This window comes from Meles meles, chromosome 7 (genome assembly GCF_922984935.1).
Source record: "Meles meles chromosome 7, mMelMel3.1 paternal haplotype, whole genome shotgun sequence".
NCBI lineage: Eukaryota > Metazoa > Chordata > Mammalia > Carnivora > Mustelidae > Meles > Meles meles.
The window spans coordinates 133,182,845-133,194,859 of NC_060072.1; positions in this window are offsets into that span (position 1 = coordinate 133,182,845).

The window sequence follows — 12,015 nt, forward strand, 5'->3', positions numbered from 1 at the left end:
AATCCCACAAGTCTTCCATGGGCGCCACTCATTCTACAAAGGATTTCCGGCGCACTAACGAAAAGAGCCATGGCATCATGTTTTGTCTAAGGAAGACTGAGAATCAGAAGGCAAAAGCAAAATAAAACAAAAAAACCTTGCAAAATGTGGGAAACAAAAGATAGAAGAATTTGCAATCTTGTGTTTGCCTCCACTTACATTAAAGAATGAGCTTCTACCTCCCTACTCATAGAGTGATTACACACTGAGACATTTTGTTTCAGACTCCTGCAATGTCCTTTTCTTTTTTTTTTTTTTTTAAGATTTTTATTTATTTGAGAGAGAGAGAGAGAGAGCACACAAGCAGAGAAAGAGGGAGAAGCAGAGTCCCCGCTGAGCAGGGAGCCAAATGTGGGGCTGAATCCCAGGACTCTGAGATCATGACCTAAACTGAAGACAGACACTTAACTGACTGAGCCACCCAGGTACCCCATACCGCAATGTCATTCTTACCTCTGTTTTTGTTAGCAAGTGAAATATCTTCATCTCATTTTATTCCCCTTTTGAAATGCTACACTTTAGTTCTCAGGGTGGCAAATGTCAAGGGATTGATGACAGTTATTCTAGCTCTTCTTTTTGATTAGTTTTAAAGGTTTTTCTTCTTTTCTTCCTTCTCTCTGTCTTTGTGTTCTCTTCAGTGTATGATTAGGTTTGTTTTCAAAAGGTGTTGTAACCTTAGCAAAATTTTCATTAGCATTCCCTGTGCACGCTTTAATTAAAGGAAACTCATGCTTTGCTCAAGCCATCAGAGAAATGAAAGGTATAGTCTAATGCTATACATGCTTGTACTTTGCATTAAATTAACTGGACCCCCTTCTCCGATGTAAGAACAGAAAGAAGGCCATAGACCAACACCCACGCACAGAAAAATTCATAAGTAGTGGGGTTCCAAGACTGTTTCCAATTATCTCATGTCCTTTTTGGTTTTAAAGGACAAAGATCTAAATGAGGAGTTGTACCTTCCTGGATGAAATGGAGCATTAATTGCTGACATTTTTACATGCTGCTAAGAGTGTACGTGAGGTGAAATGCATATATTTCTACAAGGTTCCTGCGTCAATTGTACAATTTTTTACTTGGGTTTCTTGCATTAATCCTTTTACTAAATCAATGCTGCTAATTTCATTTATTTTGCAAAAATAGAAATTTAAACCATTAGGCTTCCTTCAAATATACAGAAACCTACTAAACTATATTTTACTTGTCAAATCATCTTTTATTATACATAGTGATTATGGAAATAAGGGTTCTTAGAATTTTATGCTTTTTTTTATTTCGGCAACAAGGGAAGACCATCTATTTTATTTTGATATGAACTCTCATTTTCCTTGATTTTAAATGAACCTAAAACATTGCTCTTGGGTATCAGATCCAAGAGTCTATATTTTTAGCTAACTTCACATGGTCACTTTAAAAAATTGCTTTTAAAAAATCTTTCCTTTTTGTGTTCTTTTGGTCAGTATGACTTAGAAATTACTCGGGTTGGTGAGTAAATTTTAAGATAACTCTCTCCATGTGCCAAAGAACAAAATGTTGCAAGAACTGCCTGTTGATTTGCTGTGGTTGCTTGACAAAGAATCTTGAGCTAGCCAGGAGTCCGCTGGGGGTCTGGAAAGAACTGACAGTTACAGTGCATGACCCCTGCCCCTGGTCCGAACTCCTTCCGCCCCTTGTTGTGGGCCTCTAGCTCCTTGTTCCTGCAAGGGCTGGCCACAGAACCTGAGAAGTGAAGTAAGAGCAGTTGAAAGGTCCACAGAGCAAAGTGGATGGGAGCCCATCCACCTCAGTTCATGATCAGAGCACACGATGACCTGAAGGTAATTCATTAATTCATAATGAGAAATCACTGTCACAGAGATTTGAAATACTTAGAATCTAAATGTCCTTCTTGTGGACAAACTGACATGGGAAGTCAAATAATAATTATAAAATTGCTACATGAGAATGGAATTAGAAACTAAGGAGTTAATGGCATCCAGCTAAAAGAGTTGAACATATCCATTTCATAAAAGGGATGTTCTTACTAATGGGACCACAATATTTGAAGTGCATTAGCTAACTCTCCTTCATCCCTGGATCTGCTTGGATAGGCATTCTACCATTTACCTCAATGACTCACCTTCTTCTATGTTTCCTAACTGACCGGCTCCTTTAATGATTTATACATTCTTTATTTAGACATATCAATACATTTAATCATATCATGGGTGAAATTAGCCCTGCCTGGGAGCCATGCTGTCTCTTTAAAATGATGGTCATTTATCCATCAAGTATTTATAGAGTGTCTCCTGTGTGCCAGGACTTGTATTTTGCATTACTCACACAGCAGTAAGTGATGACAAACAAGTTATACAGTCTGGTGGGGGAAATAACTAAACAAGCAATTATAGTCACATGTGGCAGGTGTTACAGAAGGAAAAGAGCAGGGAGTTATCGACCACGTCATCCATAGTCTAAGGGACTCAAGAGGGTTTCTGGGAGAAAGTGATACCAAATTTGAGAACTGAAGGACGGAGTTAGGAAGGACAGAGATGAGAAAAGTACTCTTGGGAACGTTCTGTGTAAAGGCCCACGGGGGTAAGTGACCTACAAGGCACTGAAACAGTTTCATTAAGGGCCACAACACTATGTGAAGATGATAATGGCTGGTGAGCTCAGCAGGGACCAGATCAGGAAGGGTCTTATTAGACCTACTGAGAGAACTTGACTCTCTCCACACTTGTTATATTTCATAATGAGCAGAAATAAACCCAGGAGGTTGGCACAAAGGACATCCACGCAGGCTTCTGGATGGGCTATAACACAGCACTATGCCTTGGACTAGTCTGGGAAAAGTGGAAGAGAGTGGAGGGATTCATTTGCCCGTTTTTTCCCGTTTCCTGTTTTCCATTATTAAGGGTTATCCCAGGTATATCAGTTACAGTTAACCAGAGATCCAGAACCAATGGGAGACTCTGTACATGGATTTATCAAAGGAATTGGCTTATGCTGTTGTGGGGGCTCACTCAACCATCCTATAAAGCTGTCTCTATATCTGAGGCAGAAGCTTGAAGTCCACAGGACAGGTGGTCTAGAGGAGGTGATCATGAGCAGGCTGGAAGTCCATGAGGACGGAATAGAGCCTACATCTGTTCTTGCTTCCTTTGACCTCTGTGAAGACGTTGGTCTGGCAGAAACTGGTGCTCTTTGTCATCGAGCTTAACACACACCCATGACCCAGGATTCACAAACACTGAAGGTGAATTGAGAAGTAGGACAATGTCAGGCCCAGCTGCTGCTTCATGCCAGTGCAGCAAGTCACCCGATTAGCAACACATGTCAGCTACAAAATGGCATCAACCTTTTGTTCACCTAATGAATCTCCCTAGAATCACCCTGTGATCCATCTTGGGGCGTGGCTTTCAGACCAGAATGCCACCTACTTCTCCTCCAAACCTCATTCTCGGACCAGTTCTTGAAAGCATAAGACCTAGTGGGAAATTAATTCTAGGTAGCTTCATCTGGCCTTTCTGTAGCGTGGGGCTTCATCCAAGTGTAGAAATTCTAGGAGAAGCCAAAAACGTTGAGCAGCTGTTGTTCAGGCCTGGCATGTGTAGAACAAGTGTTGGTTGGCCCCTGACAACCAACACTTGGTAGCAGAGTGGGCTGGGAATCTAAGGTGCCTTATAAAATAGGGCTATCCGTTGGGAAATTTCAAAAAAATTATACATAAGAAGATGTTCAAGCCTGAATGGAAAGTGTTTTAAAATTGAGTCAGAAGACTTTGACAAGTTTATTTTTGTTGGGCAAAGAAACATAATATTTCAGAATGATAACCTGTAAACTGAAGCTTAGAGTTCTTACGTAGTGACTCTAAAACCTTTTGCACGATAAATAATTTGCAAATTCGGATACTTTACCACTAAAATTTTTTTAAAAGATTTTACTTATTTATTTGAGAAAGAGAGAGAGAGCATGAGATGGGAGAAGGTCAGAGGGAGAAGCAGACTCCCCATGGAGCTGGGAACCCGATGTAGGACTCGATCCCTGGACTCCAGGATCATGACCTGAGCCAAAGGCAGCTGCTTAACCAACTGAACCAGCCAGGCGTTCACCACTAAAGATTTTAATATACATATATATCATTATGCGTTACCCATGTTTATAACACAGGACGGTGCTTCACTAAAATTGAGAACTACAATTCTAAAAGCTGGTTTTGAATGAGAATAACCTTTTGGTCAGCTTTTTAAATGTTTTTGCAATAAAACTTAATGATGGGATTATTCCCATTGATTATAGCAACTGGTTGTGGGGAGGGGGAAGGATTAAACTTGATCACAATGTTCCTTTGTAGTTTGAAATAATACTTTATATTATTTTTTAAGCTACTGAATTATCAACTGATCAATTATCATGACTTTCTTGTGGAATATAGATCAATTTGAATTTCTTGGTTAACTTCAAGTGAAAACAAGCCATGGGGTACTTTTAGAAAATTAGATTGTAGGAATGATCATGGACAACTTCACAAAGGAGGTAAAAGTGTTCTGTAGCCATCCTTTGTCTCCACTTTAACACTCACAAAAATTTGTCAGATACTAGACAAGACTCTTTAGACTGTGACAGAAAACTGTCTTGAAGTAATTTAAGCCAAAAAAAAAGGGGGACTCTATCAGCTCTTATAACTAAAGTCTAGAGGATTTCCCATGTGGCTGAATTTAGAGCCTCAAGTGATATCATCAGATCTTTCTGTCTGTCTCTACCTATCATGCACACATACAAAATTTCTACCAAATCCAGCCAGAGGTATGCTCGACCCTGAATCACTCACTAAGCATTGTCAGAGGATGGGATGTTCCAGCTGACCATGTGAGTAAGGAGGTTGGCAATCCCACTGTGTAATAATGAATTGACTTTACCCAATGAGAGATCTGGCCTTAGTCCTGGCTCTAAACCCTTAGAATTTCCAAAGTTATGGGAGTGTCTTAGTTATCCGTGATTGGCTCCTTGGACCACATCTGATGGCTTATTCTAATGAGGTGATTCAAGGTAAGGGCATGGCCACACCAGAAAGATCAGCCATTTGATGAGGAAGTTGTGACTTAAAGTCATGAGATACCAGCTAAAAATCAGGGGAAGAGTGGTGGTTAGAAATTTAATTCAACCAATGTGGGCAATAATTCAATGAGTCATGCCTAAGTAATGAGATCCTCTTTGGAGACCAAAGCTTGGTTGAGTTTCCCTGAGTATGCTAGAAGCTTCGTATTTAGAACCCTCTCACACTTTACCTTCTCTATCTCTGGTTCAAATTTGTACCATTTTGCTATAATAAAGCTATACTTTTAGTAAACTGAGTGTGCTCAGGGAGCTCCTAAATTTGTAGCCAGCTGGTCTGAAATTAGAATGGCCCTAGGAACCTCTGAGCTTCTGAGGTGAGGGTAGGACTGTTCCTTCAGACTTTGACATTTGGCATACTCATGAGTTGGTGTTAGAAGTTTTGAGGAGACTTGGTAGTCTAGAGGACTGTGTTCTTAACCTTGAGTTTGTCTACCTCTGGTACCCACCACTGGTGAATGGCAGTTTCTGAAAGGAAAAATCCTGGGTGAACAACAACAAAAAGAAACCAAACAAAATAAATAAACAAAACAAAAACAGATGCCCAATTAACTCCCTCCATCACTCAAAAATATGGTACCTATAACAATGCTCCATGGCTACTGTTATGGACTGAGAGCTTCTACTCCCCCCAAATCCATATGTTGACGCTCTAAACCTCAGTGTGATGGTATTTCGAGGTTGGCTTTTGGCAAGCAATTCGGTTTAGATGAGGGCATGAGGATGGGACTCCCATGATGGGAGTAATGTTCTTTAAAGAAGAGAAAGAGAGACCAGAGCTCATTCTCCCTGCCATGTAAGGTCACAGAAAGAAGATGGATGAATCTGGAAAAGCAGTGTTAGAAAGAAGGCAGCTGTCTATGATCCAGGAAACAGGTCTTTATCAGGAATTGAATCTTGATCTTGGACTTCCAGCCTTCAGAACTGTGAAACATAAATGTCTGTTGTTTAAGCCACCCATCCTGTGGTATTTTGTTATAGCCGCCCAAGGCAAGCAAGACACTACTAAGACCTTTCAGGATATGCTTACCCAAAGCTATAATCTTGGACAACGTTTTATCTTTTGTACCTTCCCTAATGACCAGTCCTGAAAGAAAAACTCGAGTTATGTAGCTAGTTATTAATAATGAAATAGTGTGCTACCTTTCTTCTAACATTTACTTTTGAAAGTCATTGAGTTTTGGGTTTTTTTTTTTAAGATTTTATTTATTTATTTGACAGACAGAAATCACAAGTAGGCAGAGAGGAGGAAGCAGGCTCTCTGCTGAGCAGAGAGCCCGATGAGGGGCTCGATCCCAGGACTCTGGGATCATGACCCAAGCCGAAGGCAGAGGCTTTAACCCACTGAGCCACCCAGGAGCCCCGAAAGTCATTGAATTTTTAACCCAAGTCATCTAGAATGTAAGCTTTAGGAGGGCAAGGACTAGTTAGAAATCTGCCTGGTGTCAAAGCGGTCAGTTAAGACAATGAGCTGAACAGTCAAGCCTTTATTCACTTCCTGCAACAGTGTCAGCAAAAACCACAAAGAAAACAAGGTGTTGGCTTCCCCGCTGTTCCACAAACTCATAAAGGGAGCTGAGTGAGAACCCGGTAGATCAGCATATTGCTGAGGGAGCATGGAACCACAGGCTTCCGCCTTGTTGTGGAAGGAGAAATTGGGGGCAGGAGAAGGAGAAGGGCAAGGGGTGGAAAAGTACAGAGTATGAGTCAGAGTGGAGGAAGAGATCTTCTCGGACCCTCCCTGCCATTGGGAGATTCCCCGGGAAGCCTGCCAGGTTAAAACCTTATGATTAGCTATGGTCAGCCCTGAAAGATCACACGTAGGATTTTGGCCTGGAGGGGGACTCCTCAGGACCCTTGTCTGTTTGTTACCTAATATATCATAAGTGCCTGAGACACTGTGAGGCACAGAGTGGGTGCTCAGTAAATTACTTTTATAGCTGGCAACACAGAGTCACCAAAGATGTTCCAGGAGCTGTTCCATTGACCCTAATAGCGTCACTAAATGTTAAAGCACCTGTCTGCAAAATTGATGAGCTCCAGCAACACATCAGATGCCCGGCCCAATAGATGCCCAAATCTCCCAACAGAGCAGTGAACACTGGAATCGTGGCACAGGGTTGGGATGTAGAAGAAAGACAAGAGCCAGCCAAAGACAAAAAAAAAAAAAAGGGAAGAAATGAACTGGAGGTTTGGGGAAGTGCCCTTTTGTACTCATTACATGAAAACATAGCTTTATAATTCTAAACTCTCATGTGAGGAAAGCAGATTAGGTTGTAAAATTTATACCAACTCACAGCACCTTCTGCCATTTGGCTTTTGGGCTCATTCACAATGTAATGATCACAAGGCATTTTGTTCCCAGAGGTCAGCAGACGAATGCTCTTCCCGTCTCTGATTATAGCATCTTCTCATTTAAGAGGGGCCTCTCCTGATCTTTACACGCTGCTCTCCCATCTGTCTTCCAGTCTGTGCATTTGCCTGAATCCAGAGCCCTAACTCACAGTTCACTCCGTCATGTGGGATGACTGCAGTGCTCAGCCTTAACTCACAAGTTTGAAAGGATCAAAGAACCTAAACTCTTCTAAACAAGAAAAGCTGGCTCTGTTGAATGCTTCTTGGAAATTTGCATATTTTCATTTCATTGCCTTGTAAATTATTACCAGGAAGTTAAATCTTTGTAGTCTATAAACAATATGATGGAGTGCGATTTCTTCCCCTCTAATGGATTTGTTTTTAAAGAAATAAAGCTTGGATTCAAATATTTCCAAGATGTTTTCTATGATCTGTGTTATTTAAAATTCATTCATTAAACATCTGATGAATAGGCCTATTACATTTTTTAAAAAGCTGATAGAGGGGCGCCTGGGTGGCTCAGTGGTTTGAGCCGCTGCCTTCGGCTCAGGTCATGATCCCAGGGTCCTGGGATCGAGTCCCACGTCGGGCTCTCTGCTCGGCAGGGAGCCTGCTTCCCTCTCACTCTCTCTGCCTGCCTCTCTGCCTCCTTATGATCTCTCTCTGTCAAATAGATAAATAAAATCTTAAAAAAAAAATATTTAAAAAGCTGATAGAATGCTCATTTTGGAAGGATGGAATGAATTATCACACAATGATTTCATTTCAATACGTCTTTGTAGGTGTCCGGTGTTATAGGGAATTGAATCAGAATGTGCTCTACAAATTGACAGACTAGCAATCATTATTGTTCGTGTAAAAGCAGGATCTTTCTTTAATCTCATCATATTTTCAGTGGTGGAAGAGATGGAGGTGGTGAAGCATTATTATTTGTCCTGCACAGAAAATTATGCCACAAAATAAATCATGTCCAGGACTGTCATAATGGCCACAACGGTTATAGTGACAGAAAAAAAAAAAAAAAAAGAGTAGTGACGGCTAGCCTTCAGTGCACAGTGAAATAGTGAACAATTTGTTAAATATCCCTGAAGTCAATTAAACTGGCATATGATCAGTTTGGTGGCTGCCAAGCTTCAGTGGGAGCCAATTGGAATTCACCAAAAATGAAAATGGATGAATCTGGAAAAGCAGTGTTAGATTTACAGGGGAAAGCAAACAAGTCATCGAGCCAAGAATAATGTTGGTGGGCATTCTCTAAAGGAGATCGGTAAACAGAGGACTGTAGCGTTTTCCACGTTCACAGTATTTTGAATGTGTCCTCTGCAATATTTTAAGCCATTACTGCTAAGGAATTAAATTAGTCGGATTTAGCCTACACAACATGAGAGAACCATTCTGCAAATTGCAGCCATTATTAATTTTGTTCCAGACGCTGCTTTGCATGAAACATTAGAGTAATTTTTCTTTTCTTTTTGCATTTAAACTACAGATAAACACTGCAGATTGCTCCAGATGAATGCTACAGAGACACTGAAGACTGTCCGACAATTTCTTTTAAAGTCAGATATTCTATTGTGAAAGATGTTCGAACCATCTAGTGATGGATGTTCATTAGTTCGCTGCTGTCAAGACGAGTTACTACTCCACATCTCTGATACTGATCATGTTTTTGCAGTCATGATTGAGTTGTTGAAGAAAAAACACTCCATGGAGCTGTCTCGACTGTGTCCAAACCAGCACCGACTTGAAATATCATTGGCTTACTCAGCAGCATCAAAACCCACAAAGCGAATAGGCCAGATCCATCCCAGAGACTTTTCTCCAGCAGTAAATGGATTTGCCCTCTTTAGAGCAGGGAGCAGAGTTCCAACGCAATTATTCTTATTGGAACAGACTAAAGAATTTACTTCAAATGAGGTTGCTGGTTATCCCATGGAAGCTGTGTCAGAATAAATATCCAGCTACTCTTCCGAGGTATAATTTGTTCATTCTCCCATGAAACAATCGTGCCACGTGAGCGGTGGATACACAACTTTGTTTGGATGGAGGAAAAAGTCTTTCCCTGTAGCAAAACTTGTACGTAGCTCAGTTAGGGTCCTGTTTTAATGAAAACCGTGCAATATTCGGTTCTTTGCAAAGAGCCATTTCCATATGCCAGATGTCCTGAAGCAATAAGCCTCTGTTACTTGTTCACCATCAATTTTATTAAGGGAAAAATTTTCAAGTGACAGATGTCACCAGTGAATGTCCACATCAGTTTGATGAAGACCTGGCTTTGAAATGTATCATTGCAGGGTAACTCTTTAAATGCAAAACCTATACTGTTAACAATTTGACAAGATACGATGCTTTGCAAATTTACAGCAACAGGCACAGATAATTTCTCACGTGGTAGAGCACATACTTTATTCTTTTTCAGCTCCAAATATCCCTAAGCTTAAGCTAGGGCTTGAATATAGCAAATGCTCAGGAGGGGCTTGGTAAGTGAAAGAGATGATGAGTGTGGCCAAGTGCCTCTTATGGGGTTGTTTGGCAAGTGAAGGCCAAAACTGGGGTGATTGGCATATATCATAGGAAGCGGGCATGGGGTGGGATGGGCTACCAAGAACAAACTAAACTTTATGAAAGTGTGAAAATTCATTCTTTCTTTCCAAATACAGTGTGTCCTTGTAGGTATAAACTATGAGGATAGAAATTCCAAGTGATGCAAGCTTACTCTGTGATAACTTGATGTGGCTCGGGTTGTGCATGGTGGCATCTCTTTTCTTCATATTGAAACGTAGGGTCTACCAACTATAAGCTTTCAGGTGTTTTTCTTTTAGAGAAAGATTTTATTTATTTGAGAGAGAGAGAAGGAGAGGGATGGAAAGCTCAGAGGGAGAGAGAAAGCAGGCTCCGCACTGAGGAGAGAGCCTGATGTGGGGCTTAATCCCAGGACCCTGGGATCATGACCTGAGCTGAAGGCAGATGATTAACCAACTGAACCATGCAGGTGCCTTCCATGAGCTCCCACTTAACAGAAGGTCTTAATATTGACTTATAATAATCTGGAAATGAGACAGTGCTGTCCATAAGTGGAACTTTTTGGCAGAGTTTCTTCCATTGGACTGAGTTAGTTAATAGGAGACCTAAGGATACTAAAAATGACCATGGGAGCATTTACATAAGTCATTCCTAACAGCAACATCACTATGCATATTTAATGCAGCCATTGAGGGCACATAATGCTTGTATCTTATTCCTTGTCCATTGACACTGTTTGGAAATGTCAACACCGTTTAGTGTTTGTCTGAGATAGCCTCCATTTGTATATGTCAAGCTGGGAGACACGCTTCAGTTGACCTCATAAAGTAATGCTCCTTGTCAGAGACCTGCCCCCTATGATCTTGGACTTGAACCGTTCGCTGTCCTCCCTATAAAGTGGTCATTGAGAAACATGTCCAATCTTTATCTTCTTTGTGTGCATTGCTGGAGTGAAACAGGTGTTACTCTCTTTTGGTAGAGACTTCTTTCACCTTAGACTTTCTGATCCTTTAAACATTTAACCTATTAAACTGAAGGCTACCAGTGAGTCTGGTCTTTCATTGGCACCAGGGATAATAGTGAGACAGACAGTATTGGAAATATCTCATTTTCAATATTCTTTTCCCATTCAGTATTTGATTAAATCAGTGCTTCTAATTTATCAGCATGTTGGTAACAAAACCAGTCAATTTTTGCCAGGGCCACTCCATCTTCTAGTAAAGTCTCTAGGACACAAAGAGTACATTTATCATGAAGAGATTATAAAGGTCCTCTTCAACCTTTCAAGGGAGACTGATTATATATATTCTTTTCATAAGATGCTGAAAGTCTATGGGAATATTAGTTATGTGCAAGAATCTACCAGATCTTGATGACTTCCCTACCTCCAAAGTCAGACTATTGGATCCCACAATTAAAGGAAAGTTTTTCTTTTCAGCTTGCTCTGAGCTGACTATATTTGCTGCCCTCCCATTCATATGTTGAAACCTAACTGCCAAGGTGATGATATTGGACAGTTGGGCCTTTGGGAACTGCTTAGGTTGTGAGGTCTCTTATCACAGTGACCCAAGAGAGAGCTGGCTTGTCCCTTCCACTGTGTGAGGTGATAGGGAAAAAGATGTCAACTATGAACCAGAAAGTGGGCTCTTGCCAGACACCAGATCTGCTGGCACTGTGATCTTGGACTCCCCCCTTCTAGAACTGTGAGAACTGAATGTTTGTTGTTTAAAAGCCTCTCAATTTGTAGTGCTTCTGTTATAGCTATCTAAACTGACTAAGATGCTTAAATAAGATTTCTAGTATGTTGTAAGTAAAAGGAATTTTTAAAAAAAGATTTTATTTATTGGAGAGAGAGAGAATGAGCAGGGTTGGAGCAGAAGGAGAAGAGGGAGAAGCAGACTCCCTGCTGAGCAAGCAGACTGACGTGGGGCTCGATCCCAGGGCCCTGAGATCATGATTGAGCTGAAGGCAGACGCTTAACCAACTTGAACCACCCAGGTG